Source organism: Podarcis gaigeae (assembly GCF_964106915.1).
Source record: "Podarcis gaigeae genome assembly, chromosome: 5".
Taxonomy (NCBI): domain Eukaryota; kingdom Metazoa; phylum Chordata; class Lepidosauria; order Squamata; family Lacertidae; genus Podarcis; species Podarcis gaigeae.
This window is the reverse complement of record NC_139681.1, coordinates 76,850,438-76,863,911: the sequence shown is the minus strand read 5'-3', so window position 1 is coordinate 76,863,911 and position 13,474 is coordinate 76,850,438. Positions and strand designations below refer to the sequence as shown.

At 44.8% G+C, this 13,474-nt stretch overlaps 1 protein-coding gene across 1 annotated transcript in view; it reads left to right on the top strand.

Moving 5' to 3' along the window:
* Nucleotides 1-13,474, top strand: part of WWTR1 (WW domain containing transcription regulator 1) — a 91,386-nt gene that overhangs the window by 36,299 nt on the left and 41,613 nt on the right. The gene's annotated exons all lie outside the window — the stretch shown is intronic.

Here is a 13,474-nt window from a genome sequence, read left to right as displayed (position 1 = left end):
CACAGCTGCTACGGCTCTGGAGCCATCAGCGCTGATCATCTAAGGAAGCAAAACTGTTTGTGAAAGAAATGGAATTCCTGAAAGCCCATTGTGTTGGCATTTGGAAAATCTGAGTAGAATGGGGAGGAAAGGAGGATTTTGTCGCAGGAAAGTCTGAGCAGCGCTCTGCAGCCTTCTTGCAGAAACGGCGTTGTGGAATCCTCCGGAGTCTGTTTCGTCGTTGCCCCTCTCTCACCAGGCCTGCGCAGCCTGTGATCCAAGTAACAAAGTCACATATTGTCAAAGGCTTGACAAAAGCAGCCTCCTCCAAAGCCCACACAGTTAAAAAGGGCAAGAGGACCATGGCAGCTGCCCGGAGAGGAAAGTTGCTGCCACCAGCCATGAGCTTGGTGCTGCTTCACAAGTTGTATAGCAAGCCTGCTCTGTGGCTTTCCTAACAAAGTGAAGATAAGTGTACCCTCAGGATGAAGCTTTAAACAGACTTTTGCAGTTCATGCCTCCCTTCCAGACCTTCGTTTTGCAGGAGTAATCGAAAAATACAGTGGTACCTCTGGGTATGAACTTAATTCGTTCTGGTGGTCCGTTCTTAACCTGAAACCATTCTTAACCTGAGGTACCACTTTAGCTAATGGGGCCTCCCGCTGCCACCGCACGATTTCTGTTCTCACCCTGAAGTAAAGTTCTCAACCCAAGGTACTACCTCCGGGTTAGCGGAGTCTGTAACCCAGTGGCGTAGCGTGGGTTGTCAGCACCCGGGGCAATGCAAGTAATTTGCGCCCCCTAATCCGTGGATTTGCGCCCCCTAACCTGTGGATTTGCGCCCCCTAACCCTAACCCCTAGATGTTGCACCCGGTGCTGCCGGCCCCCCCTGCACCCCCCACCCTACGCCACTGCTGTAACCCAAAGTGTTTGTAACCCAAGGTATCACTGTACTTCAAATTCGCAAGTCTGAATTTGGTAAACATAGGATTGTGTTAATGTCTACATGGGGTCATCGACCTTTAGGTGCAGCCTTAGTCAGGAGGTGGTGTGGTTGGGGTTTACTTTCCCCCCTCCCTATGGGCGTAGCCAGGAGTTTTGTTTGGGCGGCAGGAGTTTGTGCGGGGGGGGGGGGACAGGACTTTTGTTAGGGGGCAGAATCTACGTGATTGGTCAGTTAAGTATTTCTATTGTTTTGCTTGCTGGGGGGGGCAGCTGCCTCCACGGCCCCCCTTGGCTATGCCCATACCCCTCCCCTGGAACAGTACACAGAGCTGAAGGAGGAAATTGGAAGAGTGACGGTCTTTCCCATTTCCAGCTCTGTGATTTTTAAGGCTCAGATTAATTACTAGATCTGACATTTCACACCCGTCTTTTGAAAAAGTGAAAGGTGTGGGTGCACTTTTTTGTTGTTGGACTGTGTGCCAGGAAAGGGGGAGGGGGTCAAAAAATCCAAATGTGCACACAGGCCCAAACAGTTGGCAACCTCTGGGGATCATTCATTGGTCTCTAGACAGGCAACCACAAGGCCATGAAGGGCTGGTCAGCAACTACAGTGGAACCTCGGATGTTGAACATAATCCGTTCCAGAAGACCATTCGACTTCTGAAACGTTCGACAACCGAGGCGACAACCAGTCGGCAAAATCCACTGAAAAAATAGAGAAACATGCCTCGGAAGCTGTTCAATTTCCGAGGCGTGTTCGAAAACGGAAGAAATTACTTCTGGGTTTTCGGAGTTCGAAAACCAAAATGTCCAGCTTCTGAAACACTCATAAACCGAGGTTCCACTGTAGCCGACAGCCAGGCCTCAGGATCTTGCACTCAGCGGAAGCCGTGTGGCAAGTTTGACTTCCGAGGTGTGTTCGAAAACCGAAGCATTTACTTCCGGGTTTATGGCGTTCAAAATCAAAATGTTCCTCAGCTGAGACGTTCAAAAACCGGGGTACCGCTGTCGTTACAAAAAGAAGAGACGTTACTGATTCTCTCATGTGCAGCAGGAACATAAGAAGGCTTATATCAAGGCTCTGTGTGCACCATACATATAAAGCATATGACTCTCCCCCCCAAAAAAAAAATAATCCTGGGAAATGTAGTTTACCTGTCACAGAGCTACAATTATCAAATTACAGTTTCCGGGATTCTTTGGGGGGGGGGGGTGCCATGTGCTTTGTCGGTTTCAGACAATTGGTCCATCTTTTAATCTGGTTCTTGCTGTGAGATGTGAATGTATGCTATAAAGACAGCAGGTTCCCTTCACCTCAGAACAGTTGTTTTGTTCACATGCAAATTATTATTTTATTTACTGTTTGAAAAAGGCTCGTAGTGACCTGCAAATATACTTTTGATAATATTTTTCAATAAATAGTGGAATGATCTAAGGACGGCTGAAACCAGATAAAGTAATATCAGAGGCCGCTGAACACTTGAGTACACAAGATTGATTTTTTTTAGGTTTATATAATGTGTGTGGATTAATTATATGAGTTTTAATTGATCAATCAATCAATCAATCAATCAAGTGACAGCTCTAATGATGGTAATAAAGCTTCATTCATCATGTATTACACAAAAAGCAGTGGGCCAGAGAAATGTATTAAACTTATGTGCTGTGAGCATTTAACTTTTAGCCCCCCTGCTACAATGCTATATAGTGTCATTCAATACCCTTTTCCTCCTCTTCTCTGAAAAATTGGGATTTCATCCAAACTTTAAAGGTTAAGTTGTCAATAGAACTCAAAGAATGTTTTGTTTCCATTTGTATAACTAGTTTAATGTTTTTAAGTCCACAGCATTGACTAACAATGAAACCAGTAAATTACTGAGGCATTCTTTAAAAGTTCATAATTGCAGATGCTCTTAAAATTAGCTCAGGAAAAGAGCATTTCTTTCGGAAAAGCAATGGTTTTAATTAGTAGTCTGTGTAGGAGAATAGATGCTGAAGCAATTCAGTAATGTTCCACTTCAGAATAAGAACTTGTCATGACAGTTAATTGAGTGAGAAATTGGACTTGTGACACAGTTGGTTAAATAGGCCCAGCAGCTTGTGACACAAAAGGGGCTCTGACGTTCAGAGTGCGAAGATGTAGTTAACTCTTTATTAGCAAAACGGGGTCCAGACAGGAGCGTGAGACCTAATGAGCACAGCAACTCACTTCCATGTTCTTGCCCCCGTGAAGCAGTTGCTGAGACTTAAAGGTCCCCATCTCCCCACAGTTGCCTATGTCTCTTCTCCAGGGTTTCCTCCCCAAGCAATTGGAGACTACACCGACATGTCTGTATTTGCTCCTCCCATTTCATGCCTCTCCTGGTCCTGGGATACCAGGGGAGAGCTTATCACAGCAGAAGGAGGAGACACCTGCATTTGTTCACCAGCCTGACCCATCTCTGCCTCTTGGCCCCCCTCATTGCCCTCTCCTGCTTCAGCTTCTGGACTTCTCTCTGCCACAGACTCTCCCTTCTCACTGAGCCCTGTTACCTCTTCAGCTTCTGACACCTCCTCTCCTTCCTGTGGCCACTCACAGTCATCCCACCCCAATCCCCTGGCTTTAAGCCTTCTTCCCTTGGGGGTTCCCCGGCTGGCTCCTCTCACCGTTCCTCTGTGTCCAACCAGCTCCTGACAGAAAATACCAAAAGTTCAATTGTTTCTCCTCAGGCACCTTTCGCTATTCTGCTTAAATATGCCTCATACGGAGCAACGAATTTCAGTAAAATACAGCTATATTTTCTTTTTAAATTGTTTTGAGTTTTATTTTCTTTAAAAAAAAATATTTGATTTTTCAGCTTCAAATTTTACAGAGGTATCTCAAGCATAAATCACAAAAACGAGATTCGAAGGAATCTCTTAGACTTCCATCCTCTCCTATGTGGGTCCTATTATTAATCAGTTCCTCCTGCATATTTTATGATTATCCAAACCCTTTACTTCTTCCATTATGTCCAAAACCAAACTACAAGTTCTATTCCAATCCTACTAATGATTTCAAGTGTTTACTGTGGTCTTTAAGTTTTAAATTTCCCCCATTCCTTATTAAAATTTTGGTCTTCCTGATTTCTGACTTCCGGTGATTTTTGTCATTTTAGCATAGTCCATTAAATTAATCTGCTGTTCTTCTCCGGTAGGAACTTTATCTTCTTCTCATCTCTGGGCCAGTAGCATCTAAACAGCCATGGTTGCATACATAAATAGTCTTTCCTGCTCCTTTTGAGTTTTCTTCCATTTATCTATGTGAATAATTTCAACAGATGGCCCTTGTTTGGAAGGCCATATAGTCAACCGGCTCACGATCAAATTCCTAAAAGCATAAAGGGCAGAACTGTCACGGAACGCAACCGTTTAATCAAACTTGATATAACGGACGCCACATCCCCACAGCATTTGTTTTTGCCTGAAATCCTTTACCCGCTTACTTGGGAGTAAGGCTCACAAAGCTGAACGGGACTTATTTCAGAGTAGACACATATAGAATTGCACTGTTATTTTGGGAAGTTTTAGCTTGCACTCCTAACTGTGAGTGATGTGTTACCAGAAGATGAATAGCTGGCTAAAGTTAGCAAATAATAAGAACTAGCAGCTGTCTTCTTTTCTTCAATGCTTGGGACTTGGTTTCCCATCAGTTGTTCCGCGGTATTGAGTCAAGCCACCCACAGTGCTTTGCTGCAGCTGTGACTATGAACCATGAGAAGGTAGTTAGCGTTGGTGTGTGTGTATTTATTATCACATTTGTTATCTTGACCTTCCTCCAAAGAACTCAAAACAGCCACGGATTAGTCTGATGTGGTGACCACAGCAAGCTTTAATAATAAAATAAATTTTATTTATATCCCGTCCTCCCCAGCCGAAGCCGGGCTCAGGGCTTTAAGGTTGGGCAGGGATTTGAACTCGGTCCTCTGTCTGCTATAACACACTGTCTGGGGCCGACAAGTATTTTGTGATCATGTGTTAAGGACAGACATAATCAGACAGCTCCTTTAAGGGGCAAGGAAGCTTCAGGCATGTGACCAGGAATTCATAGGGATGTGAGACTGGAATTGAGGTCTCACTGTCGAAGGTTATTTGACAGTGGAACCATCCTGCTCGGTTGTGGCCTCTAGTCCTTGGTGGTTTTTAAGCTGAGGTTGGGTAGCTATCTCACAGATGCTTTAGCTGAGATTCCTGCATTGTAGGGGGTTGGACTAGATGACCCTTGGGGTCCCTTCCAGCTCTTAAGATTCCATGATTCTATGCGGTTGCATGAAGAGATTCCTAAGATTGTATCTAACTTCCATAAGTGCAAGGACTCTTGATTGTACGATGGACCTTGCCTTCCCTTTAATTTCATTTCATTTCATTTCATTTCCATACACCCCCAGATCAGCTCTTGGGGGTTGTGGGAACCCCCAGAATAGATTTGGGGGGATGCACATAAGGAGGAGGAAAGGGAGAGCAATTTCATTGCACAAGTGAAAGTCCTTGTGCAAATGGAATGACTTGGTTGGATATAACTATTAGGTGACAGTTAAATGTGTGTGAGCAGTTTGAAGGCCTGTGATTACAACCCTCCAAATACCACAAATTGCAAAAACAACCAAATAAATTCTCTATGCAAAGTTGTTCACAAATTTATAAAGTTACAGGTTTTGGCAAACTATCCTCTCTAATTGAGTAAAAGAGGTTTGGGTGGTTTTTTTTTTTACTTTGGCTAGAATGAAACTGCAGCCACATCTCTTCTAGACTGCGTTGTTTTCGTCTTTGTTTTTTCAAACTTGTCTTTTGTGCACAGCGTTTATCCCATCTTCAGCTAAATCCCCTCCCCTCTTGTCTTCATTTGCTTTATAATCGTGAAAAAAAATGTGGCTAGACGTACCATTGTGGCGACTGTAACCTAGGTTTAAGGTGCCATTTGGCTTTTACATCTTGTTTCTAATACTGCAACCATATATATATATATATGTGTGTGTGTGTGTGCGCGCGCGCGCACGCTTGTTGATATTCCCAAAGAACTCTAACAGGTTTGTAGGGAAGAAGTGAGGGAATGAGAGCCTTCTTCAAAATGGCTCTCACATTCCATGCATTCTTCGTACACCTCAACCATTAGCTGTTTTTTGTTTTGTTTTTTACTGGTTGTGGGGGGCAAGCTCTTGAGCCATTAAAGAAGTCATTAGCATTCTTTTGCTGGACATAACGATAAGGCCAAGCCAGCCTTCATAACAAATCTTTCTTCCTGTTTTGGAGATTATTTTTATCTTATTTTATATTGCACCTTTTCCCCAAGGAGATCAGGGTGGCATAAATGCTTCTCCCTCTCCCTGTTTTCTCTCTCTTCACAATAACCCTGTGAAGTAAGTTGTGCTGAGTGATGGTGCCTGGCCTAAGGTCGCTCTGTAAGCTTCATGGCCAGAGTAGGATTCGAACCCTGGCCTCCCAGGGCCTAGACCAAAGATGTGACAATTACACCAACCTGTTGTCACATTACTTACCAAGCAATGCCAAGGTTTTGTAGGATTGGTGGGTGTGGCAGAAGAGCCCCCACTTCCTAAGTCTTCCCAACTCACTCTGGCTAATTTCCCGGTGGACCCAAAGTCTCCTATGACTCACCCCAACACATCTTCTTCCAAGACCTATTGCCAGCGACAGGAAATATATCTCTACACATGGAGCTTCCCCAGTCCTTTCCGTCCACAGAATGGCCCTCTTCCTAAGCCCCTCCCAGCTGCCCCTTGGCCAGCTTTAGGATTTCAACTTTAAGCAAGTATTTTCTCTTAAATGCATACTCTGATTTGGAAATGCTCAAACCAAGATGCATTGACTTCATTCGTTTTGTTCTTAGTTGTCCTTATCAACCAATACCTGAAACCTGGACCTCTCCAGGCCCCTTATTTTCTTTGCATTCTAAATAGTCTCTTTACCAAAACCTAAGCGCTCTGGCCCGATTGAAATAGCACACGAGCACTCTTGAGAAGCAGGACAAGAATAGAAGCTGTGACTTGCTGGTGGAAGTTCATCAGCGGAATTCACCTACACAACCCCTCTTATTTGCCACTGTCCCATTTTCCAGTCCGTGAAGCAGCTCACAGGAAGCGAAAGCCATAAAAATCCATGTCAGAAAAAAATTGTTTTACATAAATAGCTATAAAACATAGCAGAACCAACCAACCAAACACAAACAGAAGCAACAGTCAATGAGCAATTAAGCAGCCAATCAAAATAGTAAAAACTCATTTACGAAGCGAGTCATCGTCGCTAACGATTAAAATCCCCAGAGAGCCAAAGAGTCACGACTTGACATCTAAATGTTGCTAGTCTTGGCATCTCGCATGTTTGTTTGGCAAGGCCATTTCAGAAGCAAGGCATTGCCACTGAAAGACTCTCCTCTGTTGCCAGCTGCCTAATCTCTGAAGGCAGCAGCACCCAGAGGAGGGTGTTGGATGCAAATGAGAGCTGGACCAGTTCACATAGGAGAAAACATGGATGTTTCCTCTTTGTTTTCGTTTATGGACAATTGTAGCTCTTGCATGGGCTGTGCACCTCCATCATCCCTGTTTATTTCAGCGGCACCTTCACAGAAGACTTTCCCATCAGCTTGCGTGCATAATGAACTGTGTTTTTTGATCACGTGTAAGAAAGAAGCAGATCTTGATACCCGGGAAAACTTGATAATTCTTGGATGTGCGCCACCGCCATCATCACAGAGCTACTTTTACAATACAAATATTTTCAAACGAACATAAGACAGTTTTGGCCCTGCCTGGATTAAGACGATGACGACAATAATGGATGCGCCGACCAGAGTCTGTGGATTTAAAGAGACAGGTGTAGGATATAAAATGTCCCTGCAAATGCTGGAGAAGCAGGGACTGTTCTGAAGAGTGATAGGCTGAATTTGATCCGGTCCGGGGGAGCGTTCTAAGCCAAAGTGGAAGCCCCCACCCACTTGAGCCTTATGCTGGTTTCAGCAGCTGTCAAAAAGGGTACGATTGTGAAATTGGCTCAGAACGCTTTCCCTGATTGGATTAAATGAAATGCAGAAAATTCTATTATTTCCACTTCCTTGGTGGATTTTTATTTCCACACCAACCATCCCATTCTATAGCCAACACCGCTTTTGTAATGAATGAATCGAGGTTATGTATTCATAGCAGCAGGCAACAAATTTGTATGATGATGATTATTATTATTATTAGTAGTAGTATAGTTTCTATCCTAACCTTCCTCCCAAAGGAGCCCAGGATAGCAAAAAACCAAACAATAAAACAATAAAAACATCTGAAAAACAGTTCCAATACAGATACAGACCATGAAAGCTATTTGCCTGTCTTAGAGGAATTGCTGGTTCTGCTGTGTCAAAGGCCTCTTAAATGTGGTAATAAATAAGTTTTGTTGTTGTTTAGTCGTTTAGTCATGTCCAACTCTTTGTGACCCCATGGACCAGAGCATGCCAGGCACTCCTGTCTTCCACTGCCTCCCGCAGTTTGGTCATACTCATGTTTGTAGCTTCGTTAAATAAGTTTAACTTTGTGGTATAAGGCGCAGCAATATTCTGGGATGAGTAGGCTTAGGATCCTATAGATCTTGGTCTTTCTGGCAATTTTTTTATCTGTTCTCAAAGGGCTGATGTGCCGTCTTACCGCTTGACTATATTGTCACTAGTGCCTTTTCCTCAGCTTTTAGAGGAGAACCCCCAGTTCATCCACGTGCACACTGGCTGGCCTTGGGAAAGCCAGTTTTCTCATGGAATATCTGCATCAGTGCCGTAAACACACGGAACATTCATTTCCTCTCCCCACTGAATCTTGGGAACTGTGGATGTAGGGATATAACACAGGGGTGAGGAGTGACCCTCCCAATGGTGCTTGGCTCCAAGTCCCACCAGCCCCAGCCAGCATGGCCAGTGGTTAGGGAGGTTGGGAGCTGTAGTCCCAACAACATCTGAGGGGCAACAGGTTCCCCATGCCTGCTCTTAGATAGTTGCTGAGACCCCACATCCCAGACAGTGCCCACAGGCCCAGATACCTGCCCTGAAGTCTGGGCCAGCAAGCCACCATTTAAATTTCCCACAATGCCCCTTATGCTGTGTCATCTACTGCACCCTTCCACCACAGTCCCTCCAAGTGTCCCTATTTTCCAGGGACATCCCTGATTTAGAGAAGCCGTCCCGGTTTCTATTTTGATCCTGGAATGTCCCGCTTTTGCTTAAGATGTCCCCATTTTCATTGGAGAAATGTTGGAGGGTATGGAGTTATCCGACCCCCCAAGCCGTCTGAAGGCAATCCTGTACAGTGGTACCTTGGGTTACATACACTTCAGGTTACAGACTCCGCTAACCCAGAAATAGTGCTTCAGGTTAAGAACTTTGCTTCAGGTTGAGAACAGAAATCGTGCTCCGGCAGCAGGAGGCCCCATTAGCTAAAGTGCTTCAGGTTAAGAACAGTTTCAGGTTAAGTACAGACCTCCGGAACGAATTAAGTACTTAACCTGAGATATCACTGCATAGGGAAGTGGTTGTTTTTTTTAATGTTTAATGCTTTATTATGTTTTTATGTATGTTGGAAGCTACCCAGAGTAGCTGGGGCAGCCGAGTAAGATGTGTGGGATATAAATAGTGAAATTATCATTATGGAATGGAATGTCCCATTTTCACCAGAGAAATGTTGGAGGGTATGCCACCACTGCAAGTAACCTGAACTGGTCCCAATAACAATGTACATATATTTCCAGTCTCCCTCTCTTCCCAGATACTATATACCTCTCTGAAGTGCTGATAAAATGAAATACCAAAAAAAAAAAAGGAGCAACCACTTAACATGCATTTCAGAAATGCAGCAATAGAATTCTAGTGGAGCCACAAATGCAAAAGGGCTGAGGTACTTGGAGGGGGCTATTGCTGCATTTTCCTGCCCAGCGAGGCCCTGATATATATGCAGGTAGAGAGGCAGAGATTAGCACTTGAGGTGAGTGAGTTTGTATGCCTTTCAGTCAAGGGAGTGGTCACAAGGGCTGGAGGGCATTGTATACAGAGCAGGCTGGAGCTTGCCTTGCAAAACTGAGAGCAGCAGTAAGCAAGATAATACCACTTTCTTCACCATCATCTTTGTCTTTCATCACAAAGTCCTGGGGGGGAAAGAGAGGGTCAGAAGGATATGTAAAAAAGGTAACAGTTAAGTCCAGTCGCAGACGACTCTGGGATTGCGGCGCTCATCTCACTTTACAGGCCGAGGGAGCTGACGTCTGTCCGCAGACAGTCTTTCTGGGTCATGTGGCCAGCACGACTAAGCTGCTTCTGGTGAAACCTGAGCAGCGCAGGAAACCAGAGCAGCGCACGGAAATGCTGTTTGCCTTCCTGCCGGAGAAGTACCTATTTATCTATTTGCACTTTTGGGCGTGCTTTTGAACTGCTAGTTTGGCAGGAGCTGGGACCTAGCAACGGGAGCTCACCCCATTGCGGGGATTCGAACCGCTGACCTTCTGATCAGCAAGTCCTAGGCTCTGTGGTTTAACCCACAGCGCCACCGAAAGAAAGACCCCAGATGTATCCTCATTTGATCCTGCTGTTTCGTTAAAAGTATTTTTTGAGAATGGGAGACTGGGTGACAATGATATTCACGTGGACTTGTGCATGCAGAAAAGTAAATGTTTCCAAATGCTATTTTCCAGGGAAGGCCGGTCCACAAGATCCCTCCTCTTCTTCCCGCTCTCATCCCAGCTTGTTCCCTCTTGCTTTTCTCACAACTCTGCCTAATATATCTGTCAAGTGCTGGAAAGTCTGATAGAGAGTTGAGGCCTTTGACTCACAGCATTTGGCCTTAAGGTCAATTACCTGCTCTAGAGATGTTGCCTTTAATTGCCTGCCAACCATCACCATAGTAATACCATAGAACAGGCACTTCCAACAGGTAGATCACTCAACCACTTAGTCTCCCCTAAAAAATGCGCAACATTTTGACCTGAACCTCAAAAAAGGGGGTAGATCACTGCCAGTTTATAAGGCTGTGAGTAGATCGCAGTCTCTTGGGAGTTGGCCACCCTGCCATAGAAGAAAGGAAAGCTTGTGTTGATGATTCTGAGGGAGAAATGGGGGGGGGGGGGATGAACACCTCTTTTTTTCCAGAAGGCAACAAGAACAACAAAAGCAGTTGAGCAATGGTTTTCTGTAAACAGATGTCCCAATGTTTAGTAATGGCTCTGTAGAGGTGGAAGCTGTTATTGTGCAGGACAATGTAAGCTGTCACCCTGTGAAGAGCAGTAAATGAGTGAAAACATGTGGGTTGCTGAAGTTGATGAGTCATCAACTTCCCACTTGCTCTAAAGCCGCCTTCCTTTGATGTAGCCCAGCCGCAAAATCCACTCTCCCTTCCGTCCCAGGAACACGGCAGAGCCCTGATAAAGGAACCCCCGTGTGATAGCTGTGTACAATATGTACGTTTATAATAGCCCCTTAAACAAAAATAGATTTCCTATTTTTTCCCCTACGTTTCCTTTCTTCTTCTTCTTCTTCTTCTTCTTCTTCTTCTTCTTCTTCTTCTTCTTCTTCTTCTTCTTCTTCTTCCTCTTCTTCTTCTTCTTCCTCTTCTTCTTCTTCTTCCTTTATTATTATTATAAAACAATTAATGCTTAGGTGTTGAGTAAGTATTCCAATCTAGTTTCATGAGCCTGTATAATATTAAATCCAGGAAACAGAGACTAGTGCAGAGAGATGGATCATTACAGCTGGCGAGTAGTGGAAAAGGACTGGCAATATTTTTCCTGCTGCTGCCTGCTGGTTGTGGAGAGAAAAAACACCAGCCCTGGTTCTTTTTCTCCCTCTCTTGGCTAGGATGCAGTGGAAGTGAGGGATTAGAAGCTAGTCCCTCTTTTAAAATATCTTGTGTGTGTGTCATTAGTACAAAATGCTAGAGGACATGCGATCTTTTCGAGTGGGAAGTTCCGAAAGGAAACGTAACCCCGCGGGGGAATGTAGACTTTGGCCCCAAACTGCCTCGATTCTGATTCTCAGGCTCGCTCTGCAAAGTGGTCCAACCAGGAGACCCCTTGCTCTTAACTTGCACTAACCAGAGTCGAAGGGCGGAGAAAAAATTCTCATCCGGCAAGAGGCAGTTTCAGCCATCATTGCTGCCCCTTCCCTCCTTACAGCTGTCGCTGTAGCTGTTTAGTTGAACGGCTATGGGAGGGGGGGAGAAGTGACAGAGATTTAGCCTTTCGCTTATCCAACCCTCAGCTGTTCAGCCAAGCAATGGGGGACCGGGCAGCCTCGCCCCTCCCCATAGCGTGAGGGAGAGAAAGAGGGGTGCTGCTGTTGCTCCACTGCCCCCTCCCATCTATGTTGAACATTCAACTGAGTGTGCATTAGGGACTAATGTGACACACTGACTTTCCCAAAATATAAGCACAAGTATGACTGACCCAACAGGAGTGCTCTTGTTCAGAGCTCAAGCCAGGCAGCTCGTGTCTCACTGTTATCCATTTTCATTTTCCAACCTAAAGTCAACTTTCCATAGCTAGTGAGCACGCCCAATCCTCTTCAGTCTGTTTTGGCATGTCTCCACCACCTCCCCTTTATCACTGGTTACATGGAAACATAGGGAGCCGCCTTATCCCAAGTCGGACCATTAAAGTACATTGGTCTACGACACCTACTGTCAGGGTTTCAGTGGCCCAGTTTGGCACAACAGTAACCGCCCTGAGATCTCCAGGTGTAGGGCAGTGTATTAAAAATAATAATAATAATAAATGAAGAATTGATGCTTTTGAATTATGGTGCTGGAGGAGACTCTTGAGAGTCCCATGGACTGCAAGAAGAACAAACCGATCCATTCTTAAGGAAATCAGCCCTGAGTGCTCACTGGAAGGACAGATCCTGAAGCTGAGGCTCCAATACTTTAGCTACCTCATGAGAAGAGAAGACTCCCTGGAAAAGACCCTGATGTTGGGAAAGATGGAGGGCACAAGGAGAAGGGGACGACAGAGGATGAGATGGTTGGATAGTGTCTTCGAAGCTACATACATGAGTCTGACCAAACTGCGGGAGGCAGTGGAAGACAGAAGTGCCTGGCGTGCTCTGGTCCATGGGGTCACGAAGAGTCGGACACGACTAAACAACAACAACAACAACAACAACAACAACAACAACAAATAATAATAATAATAATAGTAATAATAATAATAATATCTGCTTTAAGATCTGCTCAGGCTCTTCTCCAGATGCTTTCTTTATCAGCGGCAAGTTGTACAAGAGGCAGGGCCTTTTCAGTAGTGACCCCCTCACCAGGGAATGTCCTTCCCAAAGACGACAACAATATTTATTTATTTATTACATACATACATACATACCCCGCCCATCTGTCTGGGTTTCCCCAGCCACCCTGGGCGGCTCCCAACAGAATATTAGAAACATGACAAAACACAAAACATTAAAAACTTCCCTAAACAGGGTTGCCTTCAGAGGTCTTCTAAAAGTCAGATAGTTATTTCCTTGACATCTGATGGGAGGGCGTTCCACAGGGCGGGCGCCACTACCAA